The sequence below is a fragment of the Arachis hypogaea genome, chromosome 3 (genome assembly GCF_003086295.3).
Source record: "Arachis hypogaea cultivar Tifrunner chromosome 3, arahy.Tifrunner.gnm2.J5K5, whole genome shotgun sequence".
In the NCBI taxonomy this organism is placed as follows: Eukaryota; Viridiplantae; Streptophyta; class Magnoliopsida; order Fabales; family Fabaceae; genus Arachis; species Arachis hypogaea.
The window spans coordinates 101231433-101239650 of NC_092038.1; the positions used below are offsets into that span (position 1 = coordinate 101231433).

General features: G+C 39.0%; 1 long non-coding RNA gene across 1 annotated transcript; it reads right to left on the reverse strand.

Moving 5' to 3' along the window:
• Positions 1-1617: 1617 nt before the first annotated feature.
• LOC112770934 (uncharacterized) lies at positions 1618-2439 on the reverse strand. The gene is made up of 2 exons (XR_003186807.3): positions 2102-2439; positions 1618-2017 (listed from the first exon to the last, which is right to left on the reverse strand). It is a non-coding gene; the product is annotated as an uncharacterized lncRNA (long non-coding RNA).
• Positions 2440-8218: the final 5779 nt, after the last annotated feature.

Here is an 8218-nt window from a genome sequence, read left to right on the forward strand (position 1 = left end):
TTTTATTTAACTATTATTAACTACTCCTTATTTCCCTAATTATTAGCTTTTTGTAACTTACTAGCTTTAATTCTTGTTCTTCTTGTCTTTAGGTTAACGCCTCCTTGACGACTATTTGTCTATTTATTAATATAGCAAATGAACTCAAAATTGCGCAAATTTTATATTCCTGTGTTCGTGATAAATTCAAGATTCTCACTATATAAATATTATAATTTTCTGGAGTCGGAAACTATCGGTATGCCACGATAACTGTGACTGTTTTTTCTGGTTTTTCGGGTTAACGTATTTCTTCTGGAGTGAATATACGTGACTAAGAGTTTACACACGAAACATCCTTTTCAATAAGGCTAATCTAAATACCCTAAGCTTTTAATTGAACTAAATCTCATAGCATTTGAGTTAAAGATGAATTTTATACAAATTTTTGAAATTCAGCCCCTGCCCTTTAAAGTTACAGAAAAACAGCAGGTAGCATAGTTTTTGTAAAAATTACTAAAACTTCAATTTTAACTAAGTGCTTCTGAGTTTTGGTGGAAATATACTAGACTTATCTAGGTTTAATTCAAAATAAGCTCCAGTTCCATATCACTTCATATGAATAAATTATGTAACTTTGAAAATGGTTATGTTTTGATTGATTATTCAAAAACTTCAGTGAACAAGTCACCTCCCGAGTTACACAATTAATTCTCTAGGTTAGATATGGTTCTGAAAATTGGACCAAGTATTGTAGACATCTCAATATTTATTTTACCACATGTTTCAAGTTCAAAAACATTCAGAATTAAAATATATGTGACTTGGAAGTTGTTGGTTCAAAATCTGCCAAAAACAGTTTTATGCAGAAAACATTCAATCTTTCAAAAATCACAACTCTCAAGTCACAACTCCAATAATTCTGAAATTTTCAGAAAAGCAAGTTAACATGTCAAAGTTGTATACAAAATTAGTTTCACTTAAATTGGATGTATAGAATAGAAGAAAGGGGTCGGGAAAGCTCACTGAAGTTCTATAAGGTTCTGTTCTGACCCTAACAGTGGCAACACAACTTCCTAATCACATAAATTTACTTTGTAGAGATTGGATTGACCTGAATTTTGGACATGATATACTAGACATACAGGCTTCAACATCTTTTTGGTTTCAACTCAAAATATTATATAGATCAAAAGATAAGTGGATTGGAAGATGCTGCCCTGTCAACACGAGTTTGACAACTGCAGAAAACACTTTTCTTGAAAAAATCATATCTTCCAATCTACTTGGTGAAAAATTCTGAAATTTTTATGGAATAATCTTGATTTCTTGAAGTTTATTAAAAAAATCATTTTGCTCATAAAACTGGTCAGATTGCTCCCAAAATTCATTTTAAGTTGTTGTCCAAAATTCTGCAGAATTTCTGCAGCATAGGTACTTAAAGTTTTCAAACTCTAAACTTGTTCTCAACAATAATATACTAAAAATTTGTTCTAAAATCCTAACCATTATACATCATTGATCCTAATTCATTTAGGTCATCTCTTCTTGTTTCATATATATTATAGCCCCAAGAGCCTCAATTCCGTATATACTAAAAATTTACACCATGGGTACCATATCATCACACTTTCACAATATCAAATTCTGCACTATATTCAGCAACAATTACTCAACAAATTCATGATATACTAGCAGAATTTTAGCAAGCTATTACAAAATAAAATTCATGATTCCTCTACAAAATTCTAGTAGCAATTACAACACAATCATACAAAAATATCATCAACAACAAAATCACAATTAACAGCTACACATATATCTAATCTAATCACCTAATCCCTTTATCTCTTGATTGTCTTAGAATATCAAAATTCAGTTTCTGAATTTTTCTAATAGCAAGAGATCCTATCATCACCACGACTCAGATTTTGTCACCAAGCATTGCCACTTGTACGAATGATGATTATAGTCCCAAAAGAAGGATGTTCTTCCTTTCAAGCCTAAATACACGGTTGTTCCTTGAAGGAATCTTAAGCTAGCAGAATTTGAACAGAGTGAGGTTTGGGATGTCAAATTAGAAGGAGAAGGAAAGGAAAGTGAAGACGTTGCTGGTTCTTACCAGACAAGGAAATTTGAAGAACAGGTTGATGAAGATGGTGGAGCTCCCTCCTAGCTTTGGTCAACACCTTCCTTGGTTCTCTGGGGCACTCCCTCTCTCGTTCTTTCCTTCTATTTTTGCGTGTCTCTGATGACCCAGATGAATCAAGCGTTCATAGAAGAAGAAGAAGTGGAGAAGCTCGTTCTTGCTCTCCTTCTCTCAGTCTCGGTTTCGCTATTTCTCTTTTTCCTGCTTTCTATTTTCTTTTCTTTGTGAAGTGAAGAGGGTGAGAAGAAGCACTAAAACGCTGAGGTTGATCTCGGGCGAGACCTTCCGGTTTGGTTGAGTCTGTCGTGTCTGACTTGTTGGAGCTTGAGGTGCTGTTGGTCTTCGATCACCGGAGGTGATGATGGTTCCTATAAGAGACTCCGATACTTAAGTCAGTACGGATTTTAGGTAAGTTTTTAGTATAATTGGAATATATCTTATACCTGATCCAATGTATTTATAGTAGTGCTTAACGACCTTCTTTCAGATAGGATCATTATTTTATCTTATCTTTTATGGGTGAGACCATATCTTTTGCCAGCCACTTCCTAGTAGGCGGTAGTTCTTCGTTTTGGGCCTCTTTAGAAATCTTCCGAGCTCTTTATAAGGAGGTTGGTAGTGGCCAACTCTTTGTGAGGTCGGTTCTTTTGTCTTCGGCCCATCCGACCCAGTAGCTCGGAGTAGGATATGAACAGTGCCCCTACTTGAGCTTCGTCCTCTTCACGGGATCGTGCTCGTTCTGAGCTTTGATCTCTTTTATGAGGTCATGCTCAAGTATCTTCCTAATGGTATCGCGCCCGAGGTGCTTTTATTCTTCCCGGGCAGACTATGCGCTTTTTAATGCTTTCGAAATGCGAAGCGTTTTTGTTTTAAATGTTGCGCCATTCTCGAGTGCGTCAGTTTCTTGGGTTCATGTGAGTTCTTTAAAAGCCTATTAATTGGGCTTTTATTCCTTGCCGTTTCACTTTCCCTCTTTTTATTTTGTTCAAAATCAGAGGGGCCTTAGCTTTCTTTCCTTTCTGCTTCGTTTTGTTTTCTGGAGAAAGTTTCTTTCTTTCATTTTTGTTTCTTTGGTTTGCCCCAAGTTTTTCTCCTCTTCGTAATTTTGAGTCGCTTGTTTGGTGTGGATCGTTTGTGGATTTGCCGCTCGTTCACCGTTGCTTCTGCTTCTTGTTTTTTTAGGTTGGTACTTGCTTTACGTATTTCGCATTTTTCATGTTTGATGGCAGTTGCGATCTTTCTTTGTGCTTTTGTGTTTGCTTCTGGTGATGCTGCATGCTTTTGTTTCCTTTAAACTTTTGAACTTTCTTTCTTACTGCCGCTGAAAAGCTAGGGCTTGGGGTTTTTGATCTTCTTTGATCCTTTGCATTTTTCTTCCTGTGCTTGCATTGCCTCCAAAGGGTGTCTCTAGGTTGCGATGGTTTGTTTTCGTGAGCCTTGGAGCGCCCTTTGCTGTCATGTTCTTGTTTGCTGGTTATCTCTTTGTTTTTGTATTTTATCCGAGTTTTTTGGTAGTGACGCCTCTTCATTTTCTTGCTGTAGGTGTAGTTTTTATGTCTCGTAGGAATATTGTTGAAATGCCCACAAAGGTTCCTCCTGGTATGGCTGACTGGTTAGATTCTGTAGTATTAGGATGTGTTACTGTAGCAGATCGGGAGTACTATAAAAAGTTTAGGAGATATCATAGGATTTGTGAGAACATGGAGGATGAGAAAGACTATGAGTTGGTGTCCCGACCTCGAGGAGAGGGTCAGTTTTCCTCCTTTAAGTAGGGTAGAGCGTCCGTTCTTTTATGCATACGATTTCTTTTTTACCAAGTTAGGCATTTCCCTTCCTTTTATTGAGTTTGAGACCGACATCTTATGGAACTATAATCTTGCCCCCTACTCAGCTTCATCCCAACTCCTGGACTTTCATGAAAATTTTTCAGTTGCTGTGTCAGGAGTTAGGTATCTGACCTTCCCTCTGTCTTTTTCTTTACTTGTTTATGCTGACTAAGCCGGGGACGGCCAAGAAGAAGGATTCTTGGATATCCTTTCGGGCTACCCAGGGTAAGAAGGTGTTCTCTATTTTTGATGACTCTTTCCACGATTTTAAAAATTTCTACTTTAAGGTTCGGGCTGTGGATGATGTTCTCCCCTTTTTTTCTGGATGAGAATAAGGAACCTATTTTTCTCCTTTGGTGGCAAGAGAACCCTGTAGTTCTTAAGTATTTTTTAGAGAGTCTTGATGAGGTAGAGAGGGCCTTTGTGGGTGTTTTGGAGGAGCATTGGGGGGAGCCTCCTCATTTGGATACGAAGAAGTTTTTAGGGGATCCTACTCTTCTCCGTTCCGAACTAGGTAGTGCCCGACTTCCTAAATTTTTACTGTCTTTGTTTGTCATCATCCACTATGTAACTGTTTTTGTGATATTCTTTTTCAGAGATGGCTTCAGGCTCTAATTCGATGAAGGTCCTTCCCAAGACCAAGAAGATGGTGGCTGCTTAGAACCTGTAAAGAAAGATATCGTGGGAGGGTTCTTCCTAGGTCCCGCCGAAGAAGCCAGACTCGGGTCCTCAAGGTTCGAGTAAGATTATCCCAACTCTGCAAGTTCGTGTGACCTCTACTGATTCACCTCTTGTGACCTCTGGTGCTGTTTCCTCCCCTTCTTCATCTGGGTCCTCTCTTAAGGGGCAAAAAACTATTGGTGCTTATGACCTTAACGATAAGGATTTTGATGGCGTGGCCTTTGCTGTGGAGCATATCGCTCCGTATGGTTTTGTTCCAACCGACGATGTGTCCATCCTCAAGCACCTTGATTTTATATCCAGCAACATTGTCCGGATAGCCAACCTTAGTGCCGCGTCTTTTAGGGAGTTCAAGAAATCCCCTATCAATGCTACCAGCGCCTTCCTAGGGAGTGCTAAAGCTGACTATGAGAGGGTAGAGAGACTGAGGCTTGAGCTGAATGAAAAAAATGTTGGGCTGGAGCTTTCTTTGGAGAAGGAGAGGGCCCGGGCGGCTGCTAACTTGGCGGAGGAGATGGCAAAGAAAGCCAAGGAGAGTTACACCCGAACATATGGTGAGCTTCTTGAGGTTAAAGAGAAACTCCAATCCTCCTATGATCATTACATCGAGTTGTAGGGTGGTGCACGAAATTGCAATCACACTTTTGCAATCCCGCACAACTAACCAGCAAGTGTACTGGGTCGTCCAAGTAATACCTTGCGTGAGCAAGGGTCGATCCCACAGAGATTGTCGGCTTGAAGCAAGCTATGGTTATCTTGTAAATCTTAGTCAGGATATCAGAAATTATCAGGATTGATTGTGAAAAGCAAAAGAACATGAAATGATTACTTGTTTTGCAGTAATGGAGAATAGGTTGAGGTTTGGAGATGCTCCATCTTCTGAATCGCTGCTTTCCTACTGTCTTCTTCTTCAAACACGCAAGTCTCCTTCCATGGCAAGCTGTATGTAGGGTTTCACCGTTGTCAATGACTACCTCCCATCCTCTCATTGGAACGATTCCTAATGCCCTGTCACGGCACGGCATTCCATCTGTCGGTTCTCAATCAGGCCGGAATAGAATCCAGTGATTCTTTTGCGTCTGTCACTAACGCCCCACCTTCAGGAGATTGAAGCACGTCACAGTCATTCAGTCATTGAATCCTACTCAGAATACCACAGACAAGGTTTAGACCTTCCGGATTCTCTTGAATGCCGCCATCAATTCTAGCTTATACCACGAAGATTCCGGTTAAAGAATCCAAGAGATAACTACTTAATCTAAGGTAGAACGGAGGTGGTTGTCAAGCACACGTTCATAGTTGAGAATGATGATGATTGTCACGGATCATCACATTCATCCGGATTAAGAACAAGTATTATCTTAGAATGGAAGCAAGCATGATTGAATGAGAAACAGTAGTAATTGCATTAATCCATCAAGACACAGCAGAGCTCCTCACCCCCAACCATGGGGTTTAGAGACTCATGCTGTGGAAGAAAACATGTAAAAATATCATAAGGTCATCAAAAAGTTGCATAGGGTACTGATACAATGTCAAAAGATCCTATAAATAGTAAACTAGTGTCCTAAGGTTTACAGAAATGAGTAAATGACAGAAAAATCCACTTCCGGGCCCACTTGGTGTGTGCTTGGGCTGAGCAATGAAGGAATTTCGTGTAGAGACCTTTTCTGGAGTTAAACGCCAGTTCTCATGCCAGTTTGGGCGTTTAACTCCAAATTTTATGCCAGTTCCGGCGTTTAACGCTGGAATTTCTGTAGGTGACTTTGAGCGCCGGTTTGGGCCATCAAATCTTGGGAAAAGTATGGACTATTATATATTGCTGGAAAGCCCAGGATGTCTACTTTCCAACGCCGTTGAGAGCGCGCCAATTGGTCTTTTGTAGCTCCAGAAAATCCGCTTTGAATGCAGGGAGGTCAGAATCCAACAGCATCTGCAGTCCTTTTTGGTCTCGGAATCAGATTTTTGCTCAGGACCCTCAATTTCAGCCAGAAAATACCTGAAATCACAGAAAAACACACAAACTCATAGTAAAGTCCAGAAAAGTGAATTTTAGCTAAAAACTAATAAAAATATACTAAAATCTAACTAGATTATACTAAAAACATACTAAAAACAATGCCAAAAAGCATACAAATTATCCGCTCATCACAACACCAAACTTAAATTGTTGCTTGTCCCCAAGCAACTGAAAATCAAAATAGGATAAAAAGAAGAGAATATACTATAGACTCCAAAATATCAAAGAAACATAGCTCCAATTAGATGAGCGGGACTAGTAGCTTTTTGCCTCCGAACAGTTTTGGCATCTCACTCTATCCCTTGAGGTTCAGAATGATTGGCATCTATAAGAACTCAGGACTCAGATAGTGTTATTGATTCTCCTAGTTAAGCATAATGATTCTTGAACATAGCCAGTGTATGAGTCTTGGCTGTGGCCCAAAGCACTCTGTCTTCCAGTATTACCACCGGATACATACATGCCACAGACACATAATTGGGTGAACCTTTTCAGATTGTGACTTAGCTTTGCTAAAGTCCCCAATTAGAGGTGTCCAGGGTTCTTAAGCACACTCTTGTTGCCTTGGATCACAACTTTATTTCTTTCTTCTTCTTTTTTTTTCGAATATTTTTTTTATATCCACTGCTTTTTCTTGCTTCAAGAATCAATCTAATTATTTTTAGATCCTCAATAACAGTTCTCTTTTTTTCTCATTCTTTCAAGAGCCAACACTTTTTAACATTCTCAAAACAACAATTTCAAGAGACATATGCACTGTTCAAGCATTCATTCAGAAAGCAAAAAGTATTGTCACCACATCAAACTAATTCAACTAGTTTCAGTGATAAATTTTGAAATCCTGTACTTCTTGTTCTTTTGTGATTAAAGCATTTTTCATTTAAGAGAGGTGATGGATTCATAGGACATTCATATCTTTAAGGCATAAAATTTATATTTTATTAATTATGAATTAAAACAAGACTCAAAAATAGATATAGAATAAGACAAAAAAAACGAAAAATAGAAACAAAACTCAATAAGAAACGAAAAATAGAGGCTCCTAATGATAGAGGTTTTCACAGAGTTAGGACTCAACAACCTTGATTTTGAGAAGTAGATGCTCCCTCAGCTTGAGAGGAGAACTTTTGGCGTTTCAATTCTTGGATTTCACGCCCCTGCTTCTCTTGCTCCTTCAGCAATTTGCAGAGCATGCAGTTCTGATTCTGCTGTTCTTCCTTCAGTTGCTCCATAGTCTCTTGCAGCTTGTTAATAGATGCTTCTAGGCTGGACCAGTAGTCAATTCTTGGGAATTCAGGGAGGAATTCCTGCGCCCTCCTCTTGATGGAGTTGTCTTGCACTTGTCCTTCCATTGACTTCTTGGTGATTGGGTGTTCAATGGGTATGAACTCATCTACTCCCATCTTCACCCCAGCCTCTTTACAGAGCAAGGAAATCAAGCTTGGGTAGGCCAATTTGGCTTCAGTGGAATTCTTATTTGTAATTGTGTAAATCTCACAAGCAATCACATGATGAACCTCCACTTCTTTTCCAAGCATAATGCAATGAATCATCACTGCTCTC